The sequence below is a fragment of the Ascaphus truei genome, chromosome 5 (genome assembly GCF_040206685.1).
Source record: "Ascaphus truei isolate aAscTru1 chromosome 5, aAscTru1.hap1, whole genome shotgun sequence".
Lineage (NCBI taxonomy): Eukaryota > Metazoa > Chordata > Amphibia > Anura > Ascaphidae > Ascaphus > Ascaphus truei.
Genome location: NC_134487.1, coordinates 272,663,488 through 272,684,340, shown reverse-complemented (window position 1 = coordinate 272,684,340; position 20,853 = coordinate 272,663,488). Strand labels below are relative to the sequence as shown.

General features: G+C 42.2%; 1 protein-coding gene across 3 annotated transcripts in view; it reads left to right on the top strand.

Moving 5' to 3' along the window:
• Positions 1-20,853, top strand: part of PDGFRB (platelet derived growth factor receptor beta) — a 101,922-nt gene that overhangs the window by 20,930 nt on the left and 60,139 nt on the right. The window lies entirely within an intron of this gene.

Here is a 20,853-nt window from a genome sequence, read left to right as displayed (position 1 = left end):
GAGCCGGACCTTGGGTCACACTGCATTGCGGGTGTTTAGTGGCACGGTGAATACGCCACTGGGTTTCGTTTCTTGCCGATTACTAAATAATTTTGGATGTTATTCAAACATGTACACTTATAAACACCATGTACTCTCTCTTTTAGTATCAATTTTTTCTATTTTATGTAACCCCCCTCTAAAGGGTTACTGGTATGGTTAGCGTGTACCGGGCCCCTCCCTGTGTTGTCATGGGATCATGGCATCACAGAGAGTATATAAGGGGAGGAGAAAGTTTGAGAAGGTTAGGTTCCAGGAGGACACGAGTAGGGGAGCTTCGGGAGAGGGGTAAGTAAGGTTTATAAAGTAATAGCGCAGACCAGGCCCCCCCTGTTTATTATGTTGTAGTCAGGATCCCATAAGAAGATTAAGGGAGTCCAATATAAGCTTTGAAGTAGGCAAACGGCATGCCACAGAGGGCCTCAGTAACGAGCACTTCTGGTGCTGGTGGATCGGCTCTAACCACGGATCTGTATTAACAGTCCTCTTCGGCTGCAGTGAAGTGGCAGTTCCCACACCAACAAAAGGTAATAGGATCACTTGTAAAGGACCCGCTAAGATTCCCAATGGGACTAGCATTACTGAGATAATATAGAGGGATATCCTGAACAGAAGAATGAGGGGAGCCCGGGTCTCAGTCAGTTAAGCAACTAAGAGATCTACCTCCCTCTCAGTGTTAAGATTGGGCATTCATGGAAGTGCATAAAGCATCGATAAACATAAAGAATTAAAGAGACAATATAACATTATGTGAAGTGTGGTGTCCGAGCCCCGTGCCTGGGTACCTGAATAAAAGACTGTTTTATGACAAATGTTACTGGCGTCCATTATTCTACAACCTTGCTACCTCATCGCTCAGTCACTTGAATCCATTCCTGGGTCCTTGCGGAGTAGCCATATAATACACCCTGATGTAATCTCCTTAGAAGCCGGGCAGGGAGGGTTACATGTATTTTTGACTTGATTAATTAAATTCAACTTTAATACAGGCTATGCAATACCTGTAATACCAGTTATCTTAGGCCAGTATATAGTTTCACACCCCATCAGATTTTTTTTTTATCTCTCGAAATTAAATGTTAAATAAATATTTATCTTAATTTGTTATTTTCACTTAATTTCCCTTTTCAAGCATTATAGGAAGTGACAAGTCAACTTAGTCTGTAAGTGACTATAATTGGATTGCCATTGGCAGATAGCAGGCTGCTTTTTCACACCCTGTTAATAACAAATCAGAATCGTGGCAAAAAGTTGATATATATATATATATATATATATATATATATATATATATATATAAAATATATATATATATAACATCGACTCTGCTTAAATAAATGTAGGCACATGGCCCACCTAGCGTGCATATTCATATTATCCAGTATCTTTGTTGCACTACCACAGAAATGGAAGCAAACATTTACACAATGAAGTGTTCCATGACCGTAGAGGAGATGTACTTCTATTAAATAAGATACAACATGTAAGATGGGAGGTCATTGTTACTAGGAAAGAAAGTGAAATCAAAATCGAGAGAGCGGTTCTGGAATCCACACTGTAGGGATGTTTAAAGACTAATTGTAACAACTTGAGTGGATTGTTTATCATTCGTACAACTGAACCACAAAACCATTATTAGAATGATTTTGGGGTGCAGTAAGAAAAGAAAATCATATGGCCAATCCTATGATCAATAACTCCGTAGCTTGTCACTACAACCTTTATCGCAGATTCATAGCTAAAAATGTGACCCCTTGCAGTGAGGTTTTTAGTACAGCTCAACCCCCTTATAACGCTGTGCTTGGGGTCCAAAGAATCACATCGCGTTATAAGCGGACTGCGTTAGAAATAATGTACAATTGTATGTACAATAAAGTATTTAAGATACCAATAATCGTGTTGTAAAGTATTCATAAAAAAATTAAAATTGGGAGCCACGCTTGCATCGCGTTATAAGCTGATTCGCGTTGTAACGGATCGCGCTATAACGGGGTTGAGCTGTATCGCTATATTCTGTACTTGTAGTCTCACAATGCTAATCTTGTTTCTGAAATTGCCATGTAGTAAAAGTAAGCAAGAGCGGAAATTAGTGGCAAAGCTGTACAATAAAGGGACACAAGGCAATGAGGGCAGGGAGCAAGTGGAAAATTTCGTACAAACATAGGAAAAGCCTTCATAACATTAGTGTACGTCCATGCAAAATACCAACCTTCACTGTTACTGCCGCTCATCATTCCTTGAAAGTAGTATGACTCCTACCTAGTATTAGTTTTAATATTTAATCTTCTCATGGCTAAATGGGGATAGAGGGGATTAGAAGTGGTTTCCAATAATGTTTCTTGGGTTTCCACTCTAGATAAAAAAAAAATTTTTTTTAAAAGATATTAAAAGTTGGAAATTTGCATTTTGATTTTTATTATTATAGTCTGGGGTGTAGGGGGGGAGCAGTGGGACAGGATAATGCTTGATCAGCAACGAAAAAATACCAGTTGTAAGAATCCATTTCTACCATATGCAACATGACGTGTTTCAATACTAAGACTTTTTTCAGCCTTTTCCTAAACGGTATCTTCATCTTCAGTGATCACCCCCCACTATATGCCTCATCTACATTATACAAGTTCTGTTTATATACTGCCTAGCAAAATAGCACCTCTCACTGGTACAATATATAGCATACCAGGCAAATTATATTTAATCTCATATTTTCACACCCTTTCCATGATGACTTGTACGGGGGGGGGGGGGGCTACGTCAATACCATGTTGAAATTGTTCTTTATGGCTTTCATTTTCAGCTACACGATGTTGCTTTTTCTTTAAAGACCCTCTGCCCCCAGACCCAGAAGAATTATACTTTCCCACAGATGGTTCCAAGAATCCCGAAAAAAACAGCCTTTGCAACGTATTCTTTATTTTGAAGTCTTAAGCAAGCGTGTTGAGTTGACTGTTCAGAATATCACTGGCTCCCCTAAAATGAGGGTTATTTATAGGACTGGCAAGTTGCCAAACAGATGTTCTATGTTAAAACTACTGTACACCAAAAGGACATTGCCTTAGGGGCTCTGAGTAAGGCAGAGAAAGAGATGGCCTGATCCCATGGACCTCAGCATACTGTAGTTTTTGTATTTCCGCTGTGTCTTAATTATAACATGACACACAGTTAAAGCCTGGAAAATAGTGTTCCTTTTATAGTCATCCAAAGATATTACACTATATCCTCATTCCATGAAAGACCTCAAAGGAAAAATTCTTTGGATGCATTTCTGGACACCTAAATTATAAATGCCTTTACAACATATTTCAGATGTTCTAAAAACATCTTGCTTGATCACTCGGTGCTAATGGGTGACGTGCATCAGTCTTCCCCTTCCCCCCTTTTCTAAATACCAGTACAATTCAGAATATTTGAAAATAAAGTGTCAGTTTTCTGTGGCAGAAGAGAACTTCTTTGCACACAGGAAACCGAGAAGAATTCTCTGCGTCCGCAGAAAAGCAGGGGGCCTCGCATTAGTTCACCTCTTTCCCACGTCGACGAGTTCCCAGTCGACCAGTTCCCACGTATGAACTAATTGGTTCAGTACTTAACTCATTCGCGGCCGGAAGCATCTGCAATGCATTGCTCTCTGGCGATGGATTAATGGAGATAAACACATCAAAGGCAGCGTTGGCTTGCAGTACTGTATGTGCCAATGTTTTTCCTTCATTGGTAGCTCTCTGTAGCAAGACAGAAGCATCTACAAAGATCCGGCCATCTTTAGCACATCTCTCGTGTAAGAAAAACACAAGTGTTCAGACTCTTCCCATCTCTACTTTTCATCGTACACGTGTTCAACAGATTCTTCAGGCTTCTCTTATGCCAGGGAGGGTGGGCAACTCCAGGCCTCGAGGGTCACCAACAGATCAAGGTTTACGGATATCCCTGCTTCAGCACAGGTGGCTCAATCAGTAGCTCAGGTCTCCGACTGAGCCACTGATTGGACCACCTGTGCTGAAGCAGGGATAACCTGAAACCCTGACCTGTTGGTGGCCGTTGAGGATTGGAGTTGCCCACCTCTGTCTTATACCCTTTACTATTCTTCAGATATATATTATAAAAGGATGATAACCGTCGTCAATCCATGCACACGAGCGGCTAACAGCCGATGCTGGTTATTGCGGCAGTGGTGTTTTCTTTATATATGATTTTATAGGATAACCAATAAATAATCCAGCTTCAAATAAAAGAAAGTGAAAGAAAAAGCCTGGATTTTGTTGCACTCAGTAATTCAGCACTATTCCCAAAAACATCTGGTGTCACTGAATGGAGTTTCTTGATGTTTAATAATAATAATAATAATAATAATAATAATAATAATAATAAAAGGCACTATCACAGTGTAACTCAGTTCTCGCAAGTCCCAATCCCAAAAAATCCCAGACACTTTGCTTAATAACCACTCTGGGTATATTTATTTATAAAATGTTTTACCAGGAAGTAATATGTTGAGAGTTACCTCTCGTTTTCAAGTATGTCCTAGGCACATGATGACAAATACAGTTACATTAAGTGAGCAGGGTTATACATTAGGCCGCGTTTATAGCGACGGCGACGCAACCGATGACGTCACGTGTCGCCGTTGCCATTGGCGAAAGTTGCAAGGGGGAGGGCAGAGTGCAATAGGCTCTCTGTGATTGGTTTAGAGACAGTCACATGTGGCAACTGCCTCTCCAAAAATCAAATAACACTGACTACCAAATTTTTGGTCGCTACGTCGCTCCGGCGCCGTCACACTTACTATAAGCGCATGCGACGGATTCAATGTATTTGTTTTGGCGCGACGTCGCGTCGCCAGGCACTATAAGCGCAGCCTTATATATTGCATGCACAGTAAGAGATATATATTTTAGGCGTATGTAACAGTTACAGACCAGATTAAAATGTGAGACAGCTTTACAGTAGTTTTGAAAGAACTTAGACTGGTGGCGGCTGTGAGAGTCTCCGGTAGATTGTTCCAGTTGTGAGGTGCACGGTAAGAGAAGGAAGGTAATATTGTATTACCTGTATTCCTAATTATGCAAAAACATCCCCCCCCTAAATTAGCATATACACCTATTTTTATTTGAAAGAACCATGTTCAGTTTTTCTTAATAAAAACAGTACCACCTTCTCTAGTAAAACATGAATTATGTATGCATGATCAACCTTTGCCATAGGTTTGAGTTGATGAACGCATGTCGTTTTTCAACCTCATCTACTATGGAACTATGTAACGAATAACTATGGAATAATAAGCAGCTATTTCCAATTGTCTCTATTCGCCTTAAAAGCTAAGTTTCTAAATTGTCACACTAACTTTTATTTGTACCATCCACTGGCCCTATTCCAGAAGCCTTTCCTCCCATTGAACTCATTAATAATTGCACATGTTCTTGCCATCCATTCTCCTATCAGTCTGTTCAGTTTCATCTTTGATAATTACTCTTCAGAACACTCCCCTGTTGCTTCTCAGTTTGCGGATGAGCTGTGCCAGCTTCTTGGATAATTGTCAATCTTTTCTGTGTTGTTTTGGGGAACTTTTCTATTCATCTGTTTTTGTGGCATTTAAACATTGTAAGAGATCAAAATCAGGTATGTGTAGTTACTAGATACATAGGCAAGATAAGACTAGGCAACCTAGAATAGATGAACAAATACATACTATTAATATTGCAGAACATATTAAGACATGAATCCCTGAGTGGCCCAAGTGGCCAGATGGTCGTGGTCAACAAAAGACTAACTGGCCACTTGGACTTGGATCGGCACCCCTACGGAGGTAAGTATCTCTGGATCGGCACCCCTACGGAGGTAAGTATCTCTGGATCGGCACCCCTACGGAGGTAAGTATCTCTGGATCGGCACCCCTACGGAGGTAAGTATTTCTGGGTAAGTACCCCTACAGAGGTAAGTATCTCTGGATCGGCACCCCCTACAGAGGTAAGTATCTCCGGATCGGCACCCCTACGGAAGTAGGTATCCCCGGAAGCAGTGGGTCCCCAGAGCTGAAATGAATGTAAACAGCAAATCTAAACAAAAAGCAGAAAAAAAGCGGCCTGCTTGGATTGCCTATTTGACCTGTAATATAAAGCAATATGGAAAAGGACTACTATACAGTTCAAAAAATTGGAAATGATCATCCCCATTTTCCGCTAATCACTGGACACTTGTTTTGTGCCTGGTCGTAGCCACTTCCAGCTTCACATTGCAAAGCCAGTAACCAGTCTCACACTAATGAGACCCAGAAGGTTGGAAAGCTTTATGTGGGTAGGGTTACTGGCTCTGCACTTCTTTAACTCAGGCTGTGCTGACAAGCTGTGTAATGCGGCTGGCATAAGCTTATAAGGGTCCATGTTAAAATGGACAAGAAGCAAAATGTGACACTATGTGCTCATTTGCATGTCATTTCCCAGAATCCCTCGTTCCAGTGGAAGCACTGTATGCTAGGAGATAATGGGGAAGGGGAGGTTTGAGGACCTGTCTGAGACTTATAAATGAGATTTTTGTTTGCTATACCTCTAATGGTACAAACACTGAAATTGTGGGGATCACCTTTATTATTCCAACTTACTGTAGGTTAGAGAGCAGCTCTGGGAGGCACCAAAGCAAAACAAGATCCAATGTTGCTTTAAGGGTCAGACCTTGACATCTAATTTTTCATTCTATGTTTGACTTCCCGGTGACTCTCCTGGGATTGACCCCCCCCCCCTTCTGGTTTCATGTTTCAACCCTCTGCTTTTTGTCATCAGCTGTTTACGGTATCCAAAGACTGTAAGGTCTACCCATATGCCTATGTTTGCTCCTTCCAGCCAGGATGGGGGAAAAATTTTTTTTCCTGATGTTAATCAGCCCTGTGAATAAATTCTGTGTCATGAGAGTCTGGAGACCTCGAGATAGGGATGTTGCAATTACGGGAAGATCCAGCCAAAAAGCTGTTCGGATTTTAGTAGATAAAAGAGTTTGGAAACATATGGTGCTGTGGTGGGGGTTGCAAAAGCGGAGTGGGGAGAGAGTTGTACACGCTGTCAATGGCTGGGAACGCACTAAAGGGAAATAAGCTGAGACATCGTAAATATTGAGGGAGAAGGAATTGTAGACTAAATAGTGATCTGAAATGTTGACTCCACTTATAACAAAATATGATCTGAAATGTATTTTCCATTACCCCTTTCCTATTGTGATTCTATTTAGAAAGCTCAATGGCCAAATCATTGTTGATATTATGGATGTACTTAAAGTGGTGCATCATTTCTCATTAACTAGGAGGTGCCATGTGGTGTATGAGCAAGCAAAAGCAGTTAGAACTACTCCCAATACATTTACGCTCCAATAAAAGCACAATTTGTGGAATGTCGTCACACAGACTACTGTACTACCATCCAATGTGCAGGAAAACATAGGAAGCAGCGCACAGCCAAAGGGAGTCGGGGTCAAGAATGAGAATAAAAAATTATTTATTAAAAAAACATAACTAAAAAGGAAGTACAAGGGCCCTCCAACGTGTTTCATACCAACAGGGTGCTTTATCAAGTTACTTGAGCACCCTGAGTCCTCCCCCCCCCCCATCCCCCAAGTTAGTTGAGCAACCTGACCACCACCACCCCCCGCTCCCACTCCCCCTTTAGAACATATTACTGAACTACCATCCAATGACCCAGTCACAGGTCAGATTGAATGTTTTTATTATTAATATTTATAAGTTGAGTTAATAATTAATTTGTTTAATGCACTAAAGAGATTAACTATTTATGGGACTCGTGGGGCTCTTGTATAGTTTCCTACCATTAGAACACAAACAGATAAATATAACACAGACAAAAACAGGACAACGATCTGCATAAATAAACTGAAATAGAGAGACCCAGTGTAATAATACAATGTATGTATGTATGTATGTCTTTATTTGTATAGCGCCATAAAATGTACATAGCGCTTCACAGTAGTAATACATGTCATATAAATAACAAATATAAATAACAGATCATGGGAATAAGTGCTTCAGACATACTGTAAAAGTAACATTAAGGAAGGAGTCCCTGCTCCGAGGAGCTTACAATCTAATTGGTAGGTAGGGAGAACGTACAGAGACAGTAGGAGGGAATACTAGTAAGTGCGTCTGCAGGGGGCCAAGCTTTGTGTCATGTGTCCATGATTATCCAGTGCTACTCATATGCTTCTTTAAGCAGATGTGTCTTAAGGTGGGTCTTAAAGGTGGATAGCGAGGGGGCTAGTCGGGTATTGAGGGGAAGGGCATTCCAGAGGTGTGGGGCAGAAAGTGAGAAAGGTTTAAGGCGGGAGAGAGCTTTAGATACAAAGGGGGTAGTAAGAAGACTTCCTTGAGAAGAACGCAAGAGTCGTGATGGTGCATAGCGAGAAATTAGGGCTGAGATGTAATGAGGGGCAGAAGAATGTAAAGCTTTAAAAGTGAGCAGTAGAATTGAGTGTGAGATACGCGATTTAATCGGAAGCCAGGAGAGGGATTTCAGCAGGGGAGACGCTGAGACAGATTTAGGAAAGAGTAGAGTGATTCTGGCAGCAGTGTTTAGGATAGATTGTAGGGGAGACAGGTGAGAGGTAGGAAGGCCGGACAGTAGGAGGTTGCAGTAATCGAGACGTGAGAGAATGAGGGCCTGAGTCAGAGTTTTAGCAGTTGAGTAACAGAGGAAAGGGCGTATCTTTGTGATATTGCGGAGGAAAAAGCGACAAGTTTTAGAAACGTTTTGAATATGAGAGGAGAATGAGAGAGAGGAATCAAGTGTGACCCCTAGGCAGCGTGCTTGGGCTACTGGGTGAATGATCGTATTTCCAATAGCAATGTGGAAGGATGTAGTAGGGCCAGGTTTGGGAGGTAGTATAAGGAGCTCTGTTTTTGCCATGTTAAGTTTCAGTCGGCGGATGGCCATCCAGGATGATATTCCAGAGAGGCATTCAGAAACTTTGGTCTGTATAGCAGGTGTAAGGTCAGGTGTTGAAAGGTAAATTTGTGTGTCGTCAGCATAGAGGTGATATTTAAACCCAAAAGATGTGATTAGGTCACCTAGAGAGAGTGTGTAGAGAGAAAAGAGAAGGGGTCCCAGGACAGAGCCCTGGGGTACCCCCACAGAGAGATCAATAGAGGAGGAGGAGGTGTTAGCAAAAGAGACACTGAAGGTACGATGGGAGAGGTAAGAGGAGATCCAGGATAAAGCTTTGTTCCGAATACCAAGAGTATGGAGAATGTGAAGGAGAAGAGGGTGGTCCACGGTGTCGAATGCTGCAGAGAGGTCGAGTAATATGAGCAGAGTGTAATGACCTCTGTCTTTGGCAGCGTGGAGGTCGTCAGTTATTTTAGTGAGGGCTGTTTCAGTAGAGTGAGCAGTGCGGAAGCCAGATTGTAGAGGGTCTAGTACAGAATAGGTGTTGAGAAAGTGTAGCAATCGAGAGAATACAAGACGTTCAAGGAGTTTGGAGGCAAAAGGCAGGAGGGAGACAGGTCGATAGTTAGAAGGACAGGTAGGGTCAAGCTTGCTGTTTTTGAGTAATGGTATAACGGTTGCATGCTTGAAGGATGAAGGAAAGGTACCAGAGTAGAGGGAAGAGTTAAAGATCTGTGTGAGCATAGGGATTATAGAAGGAGCAAGAGGTTTTAGGAGATGGGAGGGAATGGGATCAAGAGGGCAAGTGGTAGAGGGAGAAGAGGAGATCAGCAGTGATATATCCTCCTCCGAGATAGCAGAAAAAGAGTCAAGAAAGACAGGAGGAGAGTTGGGAAGCATTGTGGGATGGGAGGAGGCAACAGATGGGATGTTCTGCCGTATGGACTCCACCTTTTTCTTAAAAAAGTCAGCAAAGTCCTGAGGTGAGATGGAGGAAGAAGAGGAGGCAGCTGAGGGTGGTCTGAGTAGAGAGTCAAAGACAGAAAAGAGACGGCGTGGGTTAGACTTGTGTGTGTTGATTAGTGATGAAAAGTAGGTTTGTTTAGCCTGAAAGAGGGCAGAGTTGAAACAGGATAGCATAAATTTGTAGTGAATGAAGTCTGCGAGCGAATGAGATTTCCTCCAGAGGCGTTCAGAGGAACGAGTGGAGGAACGTAGCATGCGTGTGTGGGAGTTTAGCTAGGGTCTGGGGTTAGAAGGGCGAGGACGGCAGAGAGAAAGTGGGGTATGAAGATCAAGAGAGGAAGATAAGGCAGAGTTGTAGTTCCTGACCAGGTTGTCAGGGTCTGAAGCAGAACTGAGAGAGGAGAGGGAGGAGCGTAAAGTGGAATCAAGAGCTGGTAGGTTAATAGAGCGCAGGTTTCTGCAAAAACGAGGGCGAGATGGAGATGGAGAGAAGCGAGATAGAGAAAATGAGATGAGGTGATGGTCGGAGAGAGGAAAAGGGGAAATGGAGAAGTCGGAGAGAGAGAAGTTTTTAGTGAAAACCAGGTCTAAGTAGTGGCCATCCTTGTGGGTGCTGGCTGCAGTCCACTGTTGAAGGCCAAAAGAAGAGGTTAGAGAAAGAAAGCGGGAAGCCCAAGGGAGAGAGGGGTCATCAATGTGGCAGTTGAAGTCCCCAAAGAGAAGAACAGGGGAGTCTGAGGAGAGAAAGAAAGAGAGCCAGGATTCAAAGTGAGAGAGAAAGGCAGAAGGGGGATGAGTAGAGGAAGGTGGGCGATAGATGACCGCCACATGGACCGGGAGATGAGAGAAGATCTGGACTGTGTGAGCCTCGAAGGAGGGAAAAGCAAGAGAGGGGGGAATAGAAACTGTTCTGTAACGGCAGAGAGAGGAGAGCAGGAGCCCCACGCCTCCACCCCTGCCACCAGGGCGTGGAGTGTGGGAGAAGGAAAGGCCACCATAGGAGAGGGCAGCTTCCAGAGCAGAGTCAGACTGAGTGAGCCAGGTCTCAGTTATAGCAAAGAGAAGCAGGGAGTGAGAGAGAAAGAAGTCATGCACAGAGAGGAACTTGTTAGAGAGGGAGCGAGCATTCCAAAGGGCACAGGAGAAAGGGAGAGAGGAGGGAGGGTGGCAGGGGATGGGTATGAGGTTAGAGGGGTTGACACCAGAAGGAGTAGAAGTTGCATGTGGAAGGCGAGGACGAGAGCAAGTAGAAATAAGGCAGGGACCAGGATTGGGAGAGATATCCCCAGAAGCAAGGAGGAGAAGCATGGACAGAAAGAGAATGTGAGAGGATGATTTGTAGGGGTGTGTTTTAGTGCAGGCGGCATAACTGTGTGGTGACAGAGGGCGCAGGTAAGAGAGGAGTTCATGTGAACTGAGAAGTGGTGAAGTAAGGAGAGATGGCGAAATATGAATAGAGTTAGAGACATGATGAGGCTGGTGGAAGGAAGTGCATAATTTGAGAATAAGTGAGGTTACAGTAAATATAAAAAGTAAAGGTGGCATCACAGCAATAGTAATGTGTTGAGATGTGCAGTGTGGGATGATAACCTCCTTTCCAGCGTAGTTCAAATGCAGGAATCAGAAGTAGTAGATTGTGTTCACTTTTTCCACTTCTTTTTTGAACTTCCTTTTTTAAACTTCCATACTACTTAAAAGCATTTCTGCTTAAGAGCAAAGGCTGCAAGCAGCAATGGCTGTTGTAAGTTTACTTATATACATTTAGAAAGTCACCTGGTTGGTACAACAAACTTAATTAGCACATGTGAGGGTAGTTAAACCAAATTGTTTTTCAAAGGTGGGTGTTGTCTTGCACAAGTGTGAAAGATGAATTAAATTAAGGCAATAGGGGGATGATTTCCATACAGACAATTTGAGATGTTTTTACCTACATTGAACTAAAATGAGCTAAATAGACAGCAGGGTATGAGGATTGCAGGACACACAGACAATTTGAGATGTTTTTACCTAAATTGAACTAAAATGAGCTAAATAGACAGGTATGAGGATTGCATGACACACAGACAATTTGAGATGTTTTTACCTAAATTGAACTAAAATGAGCTAAATAGACAGCAGGGTATGAGGATTGCAGGACACACAGACAATTTGAGATGTTTTTACCTAAATTGAACTAAAATGAGCTAAATAGACAGCAGGGTATGAGGATTGCAGGACACACAGACAATTTGAGATGTTTTTACCTAAATTGAACTAAAATGAGCTAAATAGACAGCAGGGTATGAGGATTGCAGGACACACAGACAATTTGAGATGTTTTTACCTGAGAAAAGACAAGAGATGAGATGAGATGAGAAGCAGATCAATGGTCCCAACTTCCTTTTTTAAACTTCCATACTACTTGAAAGATTTCTACTTAAAAGCATTTCTGCTTAAGAGCAAAGGCTGCAAGCAGCAATGGCTGTTGTAAGTTGTAAGTTAATAGGAAATTAAAATATTATTATTATCCAAGGAAAAACATAGGCTATAAAATGTACTGTAACTGGCCAATCCACATTAAACATGACAATGGTTGTTTATAAGGTATCAGCATATCCCTATGCACAATATATTGTAGTATTTATATCCCCACAAGGTAAACACCGAACACCTATTGATTCAGTAGGTAAACAGGTCGCTCTGTGGGAAACTTTACACACATTCATAGAGGGAAAAAAGCAGGAAATCTGTAACAAAAAGTGACTGGGTAATAAAGGGCAGCTGTGGTAGGTTAGAGTCTGTCCTTCTTACTAAATATTAGATATTAAACAGCAGTTCATGATGCTCTGGCCAATAGGTGACATTTTGGTTCTGGGAGGTTTGATAGGAAAATGTGAGAGATATCTTCATCATCCACTGCACTGTGATTGCCTCTTGAGTGCCGGAGGGTCTATGGTATGCCCTTCTGGCAAATCGCAATTACATGAACGCCACGTCACCGCAGGGACATAAACGGAAGATGGAGGGTCTGCCTCTTCTGTTCTGATTGTTTTCACCGCTCCTGGGGAGCGCCCATAGCATTTCGCGATCTCCCATAGGAAATGTGGAAAAATTCATGATGCACGTCATAAGGGCGTCCAGGGTGGCAACCCTCAGGAACGTCCAACCTAAGTCCATAGGGTACTCATGGGGTGAAGGGAATATTTTTCACAGGGAAGTTAGAAAAAAATATTAATTGTTCAGAGAATTATGAGGGAATCTATCTCTTGAGTAAGAAGAGTTGGACAGTATAATTCACACTATGCATTGTCTTGTAAAGATCATTGGAGACTTGGGAAACACTAATACGTGTTATTGCACCTAAGATTCAGTGTTAACTGCTATTGACTTTAATGGCAGTTAACGCTGAATTGGTACAATACCCCGCATCCGTGAATCTCCTCTATTGTTCCCAGTAAGGGTGTAGACTATGGCCCAGATACACAAAAGGGCCTATAAGTGTATGACTGCTTTTGTCATACCCATAATTCCTAGCTGCAAGAACTGTATAATTAGGGGATAAAACAAGGTTTTTTGACCAGTCCAAGACACGCGAATATGCTCATAAGTGTTCTTTATCATTGCTGTATGAGGGAGCATTTTGTCACTTTTATACTCACCTTTACTTTTTTTGTACCCATTTTAGTTAGGGTGACCTGATGTCCCGGTTTAGCCGGGACAGTCCTGGTTTTTAGGGCTCTGTTCTGACTTTTTGGGGTGCTGTCCCAGTTTTTCAATCCCATTGGCCGCACTTGCGTGATTGGCAAGTGCCGGCTGCGCATGTGCGATCGGCAGTTGCCAACCACGCATGCGTGATTGGGTGTGGCCGGTTGCCCGTGCGCATGTGTGACCAGCAAGCTCCAATTGCATGCACACAAGCAGCCGGCCAGTGCCAATCGTGCACGCGCAGTTGGCAAGCGCTTTTTGCATATGCGCAGTTGGCGAGTGCCGACTGCGCATGCGTGACATTTGTCCCGTTTTTTTCCTGGGACAAATATGATCACCCTATTTATAGTGGCAAAATAGGCAGACAATTTATATATTTTTCAGCTTTCACAAATGAATTTAATTAACTTGAACCTACTGTGTTTGAGAAACATTCATGATACATTTGAAAAGTTCCTCTTTGCAGAATTAGTCTGCACTGTATCTTGCTTCAGAAAATCTATGAAAACATTTAGTAAACTGGTTTCTATTTCCATTAAGTTAAGAAGCCACATGACCTTCCGGTCCAGAAGCCAAATTCCTTCTTTACAATAATAAACAACTTTGCTTAAAAACTCCCCTGATAGGCAGATAATTATTTTCCACCACTTACTGCTGCTTTGAACCAAAATATTCATAAAGTATACTAGTCAATTTTTCAACACTGCTCTGCACGATCTCTCTTCTGCCACATGCCAATAATGATCTATTCTTATTGAGTACTGACAGCATATTCTAGTCTGTACACAGTCGAAAAAGACTCGACTATAAACTGCCACTCAAGTCTTAAAACTATGAGAACTATGTATAGTTTAGAAGATGGAAACTGGGGAATGCCCCAGAGCTGAACAGCAGCACTATTTTCAGCTCTGGAGACCCTTAGGTTCTCAAGATACTTACCGGTGAAAGCTATCGGTATTACTTCCTGTTTTTAAAAAGTGGATTTGAATGGCCATCCAATAAGAAGCTGCAACTTATGATGTTGAGACTTCCTATTGGCCCACGATTTGGTAGCTATTTTGTTTTCCCTGGAGGAAGATTTCAACACGGAAAGTTTAACAGTACACTGGCGACACACTTTATTCGAGCTCGGCTAGTCCCACGAATTCGGGTATACCCGGGTGTATTGAGGTTTGTGACTGTTTTCTGCCCGAGTGCATTGAGGTATTTTCCAAGCAGGGATTGAAGCATTTTATTCCCGCTGGCTGCAATACTGCACAGTATAAATATATATACTGCATTACAATTCATGAATTTATGCCATCTGGTAGACACGCGAAGCATTGCAGCCTATTAAATCCTAATCATTATCATTTAACAGATCAGCCGCCCATCAGCCAGGCATGAACCCAGGCTGGGAAGGCAAACGCAACGGGGCTTGTCAGAGGTGAGGAGCGGCGCATTCCAGGTATCTGCCAGGTACATACTGGGTATTTGCTCGAATAAAGTGTGTCGGTGCAGTAAGTATCTAAAAACCGGGAAGGGTACGGACAGACAAAAAACGAGTAAGGGGCATTGCTGCTTTAACTTACAATCATCATCAGTTAGCATGTTTACAAAGTTACTGTGACAATTTAAAAATACAAATCAGTGGATTTCCAAAAAGGCATCAGTCACCAAGATTTATCTTTACATGTTTCACGGCCAGGGCCGCCGACAGGGGGGGACAGCCGGGACTGCAATTCTCTCTCCCCTTTCCTGGCTGCCTCCCCCCTCCCTTCCCTCATGCAGGACTGAAGGGCCTTCTCCTTCCCTCGGCACCGCCCATCTGTTCCTCCGCTTCCTACTCCTGCCGCTCTGGAAAGCATTGGGGTGGGACAGCTCCATTCCTTACAACTGACACATGCTCTGGTTCTACAAGGACGTGAGGAAGTTTGTGAGGCAGAACAAACTGGAGGGAGTAAAACCAGATCTGTGGAAGCCCAAGGTCATCTACAAAATGATCAGGGCAAAGGGCATCCTGGAATCGGTCCCAGGTCTCCACCCCAACACTTTTGAAACGGGTGGAGGAATGTGGCATCGAAAAGACTAACGAACAAGCACAAAGACATTGCTTGGCAGGCCGTACACGGGGGACTCCTCGTGAGAGCGGACAAGTATGAAAGTAGACTAAGGCTCCTAAGGCACTGCCCCAGGCGCAACCCAGTGGAGAAAACTGTTCTTCACCTCTTCTGGAACTGCCTCTTTGCGCAGGCCTTGATGCAAGCTCTGGACTCTGAACTAAAGGATTGTATACCGAGGAAGTGCATTACGTACTATTCAGTGTTCCACAGACTTTTTTCAGGAACACACACAGAGGACGCAATCAAAACTGGTTGGCGTCTAATGTGTTGTTTCAAAGACGTGTGGCTTAGTAAAGTAAAGTGGCTTTTAGTAAAGTAAGGTTCCGAGGGTGTTATACTGTATCTATAAAAATCAATGCAGTCAGCCTTAGCCACATTTGCAGATGGCTATCCTGCCTTCTAGCCTCAAAGGGAATCGTGGAGGTGGGAGAACTATTTGGTCAGCAGGAAAAGGCCATGTGTCAGTCCCAGAGAATAGAAGGCATCCCACTGGGGCCCTGATTGTGCCACCAGACTTAGCGGAGCCGGAAAAGGGTTAGCTGGGGGGGGGGGGGAAGTTGCTGCTTGGGGGAATATTTCCCATTGGCTGATTCATATTTCCAACCCACATGTTTTTTTCAAGCTGGCTCAACACACCCCCTGCCCTGACATCATCAGCCAGGTGAACCCTGCTCTGATTGGCTGCTGATAAGGTTCTCACGCTTTTGATTGGGCTGTAGGTTTCTGTGAATGAAACTGAGAGGTTTTAAAAACCCTTACGCAGCTCAGATTTTCAGATTCTCCAAGAGTAAAAAAAGATTCTCTCAAGATTTTAAAGTTTCCAAGCTCTCTCCAGAATCTAAGGTTTTTCAGTCTGCAGCAAGAAAGAAAAGGGCTGCTTCAGCAGAAAGGCCTGGAATATTTTCTGTTCTACACTTTGCAACTACAGGAAGTCCTCGGTTATCCGACACAATGCGTTACTCAAAATGGCGTTGTAAAGCGAAACGTTGTAAAGCGAAACACGTTTTCCCATAGGAACACTGTTTAAATGAAAGGTTCCGTTCCTGAAGGCATTTTTAACACTAAAATACACCAAATATTTTATGCAGGCAATAAGATATGCAGCACACACATAAATTATATAGTGTATATACTGTATTATATATATAATATAACATAATAAATAGTATATTATATAGTATAATATAATATTATATAGTATATTATTATATATACGCTTTGCAACGTTGTTTATGTGAATGTGTATATATATATACACACATACACAACGTTGCAAAGCGTCGTAAGTGCGTTGGATAAGCCATTTTGGCGTTGTAAAAATGAATATAGGTATGCATTCCACAGCGTTGGATAAGCCATTCGTTGTAAAGCGAAGCGTTGTAAAACGAGGACTGCCTGTATTAGGAATTCCACCTTTTATGCTGCTAAAATGTCTAAGTCTTTTTGGTGATGAGGGATAGAATGGGAACTTGTACTTGTTATTCCCACTAGCCATATGTCTCACTGTAACAGGGGACTTATCCCTGTTCACAAATGTGCCTCTAATCCAGCAGTGTGGTGGTTAACTGCTGGTAGGCAATTAACTAACACCATCTGGCTGATTACAGGTGGTAGAAAAAGCCTGCCTTTGAGACAGGAAGAGAGACTCCTTAGCTCTCACCTGAGCTGAACTAGGAGACAGAGCAGAGATTCCTTAGTCCACAACTGGGCTGAACCAAGGAAGGACAGATGTCTTGAGCGACAAGCTGACCACAAGACAAAGGGGACAAGATTCTAAACTTGGAGCCTGACATTGCCTGTGCACACAAGGGTGCGGTTCCAAGAGAGCAGAGAAGCTTCCCCTACAGCAGCCCAGCTAACAGATAAGACTTTTCGTATAAGACTATTATCTATGTCTATGTGTATTGATAAATGTCTCCATGATTTGGGGCTGGTAAATAGCTTAGCTAACCAACCCAGTCAGAGAGGGCTGAGCTACATGTGTAGATAGTCTCCAAAGCAGAGATAGGTATTTTGTTTGGCTTATTCTCTTATGTTGATTTTTGCTGTGCTTAAAGCGACAGGCACAATAAAGCCTTGTTTTAATTTCTCCATTGTGTACCTCTGCACATGTCCTCCTACACTCACACTCTGCAAAACCTGACTTTAGACTTTAACAAAACCACACAGTCTTATATACTGTATTACTAGAGCACAGCCCTGAACCCCTATACTGGGTTCAGGCCGATCTGGGCATTAACTGGGCCTTATACTAGGGACCTCTTTACCGGTTCACATCCCTATGCCCCTCTAAACTTTCTGGTCTGTGCTGAAGCAGGGAACCCCTAGTGGTGAGTCGCAAAAGTGTTTTCAAGGGGAGAGATTACCGAGACCATGTGTCTACATGCATCCAGGATTCCTGGGTACATTTTTAGGGGAAAGAACAACTCTGGGCCCTGGCTAGATAGATACAATCTGGCAACACTTTCTCTGCAAACCCCCCTTGAAACTCATATCACAGCAATCTCTGCTTGCTTGCACTCCTGGAAAGGTAAAAACATATCAAATACTTTATTACCGCACAATTACAGGTTATGCATGTACAACCCCTGAGCTCCAGAGCTGACACTCTACAAACCCAACACACGGATCAGGGGTAACCAAACGGGCTTAAACCTTTATTGGATATCTTGGCTACCCCCTACCGTCATACCTACCATTGCCGTTTACCAGGGGTGGCCAACTTCAGGCCTCGAGGGTCACCAACAGGTCTGGTTTATAGGATATCCCTGCTTCAGCACAGGTGGCATACACCAATACCTCGCCTGTTGGTGGCCCTTGAGGACTGGAGTTGGCCACACCTGCTTGATACTATCTGCATGCAAGAGAAATAACATCCACATTCTTCTACGGCCTGTATAGTATTATTGACAACAAGATATTCACACGTGGGAAGTGAGAGCTCCAAAATAAACTGTTTGACGATAATTTGCCTCCAACCATGCTTGAAAACATAGGCATTGTCCTAAAGCTTCCCTCATTTGGAACCCTCTTGTTCTCTGTGGCAGAATATTTTCTCACAAAGAGCTCTGGGTACTTTTTATTTATTTTTTATTTATTGCCTTCCTCTTGCTCCTTGTTTAGTCGTCTTTCTACTTCTGTGTTTCATTCCACTTTGGCAAATATTTGTACACTCAACGAAAGGATTATTATGTAAAGAGAGAAGGACTCTTTGGAGAAAGAAATGTGTGGGAAACACATTGAAATGATCCTATTGTGTTACATGGTAAGCGTACAGAAGAGGAATGCATGCTGTACAAACTGTCAGCCTATGGGAGAGAGGAAGGCAGTGAGACTGAAAATGAAGAAGTTGGGACACAATGTATGGATATGCAGCGTCAATGCGACAGAGAGGAACAGAAATCGCCATAACTTATAATGAGCTAAAAACAAGGAAAACAAGCACCAAAACCGAATGTTTGCTTGGGGGAAAGTGCACTCATACTGTATGCGGCTGTTCCAAAAAAAGATATTTTTTTCCCCAATCTCAGCTGTGAAAAAAAGACATTGACTTCAAAATATTTTTTGCACGTGTTTTGAAAAATGGCCCCCATTGTGAGTTCCTATAATTACATCTCAGACCCTATCTCTAGAACACTGAAATCACTGCTACGTTCTGCCCGTAGCTTGAAAAGAGCCCATAGCAAAAGCTGTTTGTATTGTACATTACATGACACAAGCGTCCACTCAATGGCACAAGGTGGGGTTAGTGTCCCACTGACCCCTAGCAACTCGGCTCTTTCTCCATTAATACTATTTTGCAGCCTATAAAAGCTTAAATCTAATTATGACTGCACATTTCTGTTTTTGTTGTCTTATGCTGCATGCCAGATATAGCACCTAATTTGTTTTATATAAGTGGGCATGTGGGACTGCTTGCATCAAGGCCAAGTAATATCTGCCTTACCCCCTCTCCTGAAGAGGAAGCAGTGGGCTCTTTTTAACCTAACACTTCAAGATCAATTCTATATACTCAGAAGCAGCAGTTACGGCTGTTTTTGGCAATGAGGAATTTGGTCCAAAAATGGCTTGACCAGGTGGCTTTTAAGGTGTACAGTATATAGACTTCACTGCTAAATCTCCAAATCTATCATCTTAAATTATGAAACAATCATTACAAGAGTAGAAATTGTGTTTTCTAGCTGAGGGTTCTCACTTTAGTATAGGATGCCAAACTACTTGGATTGTAAGCTCTTCGGAGCAGGGACTTATGATCCTATTGTTACTTTTATGTCTGAAGTGTTTATTGCCATTATGGGTTTTATTATATTATATTTATTATATTATTATTATATATTTATTATATTATTAGAATATATTACATTATTATTTATTATATTATTATGTCACGTGTATTACTGCTGTGAAGCGCTATGTAAATGGATGGCTCTATATAAATAATGATATACAGCACATACATATATACATACTGGATGTGTATTTAATAGGCGCAAAAACAACTAAAAAGGCAAATACTAGTTTAAGCTTGAAGTCACATCTAATTACAGCTCAACCCCGTTATAACGCGATCCGTTGCAACACGAATCCGCTTATAACGCGATGCAAGCATGGCTCCCAATTTTCATATTTATGAATACTTTACAACACGATTATTGGTATCTTAAATACTTTATTGTACAATGCATACAATTGTACATTATTTCTAATGCGATCTGCTTATAACGCGATGTGATTCTTTGGACCAAGCACAGCGTTATAAGGTGGTTGAGCTGTATTAGGTGTATTTGTTGCTGTATCCCTATAACAACGGCTATTTTTCTTAATTTTCCTTGGCAAGAAAGGTTCCTATTAAATATGGTATGATGCCGCTGGCCTGTGTTAGAGAAGATGTCAACCCAATTCATATGACTGGAGCTTAAACTTGACAAATAAAAGTACGTTCCTATGAAAAAGTCAAAGAATGGGTAATACAGTATGTTTAAAAAAAAGAAAAAAAATATATAGCAGTACACTATTGCATAGAGAGAGAATGCAAGATAGTAATATAATATGAGTTTATGGCTTTTTGCTCTGTGTAAATTGAGTTTGTATTAATATATTTATTAAAACAGCAATCCAGGTTTCATGTTAAAAAAAAAAAATTATTTATTTTTTGTGACATTATTGAAGCAGGGGGTCTCTGGAGCGAA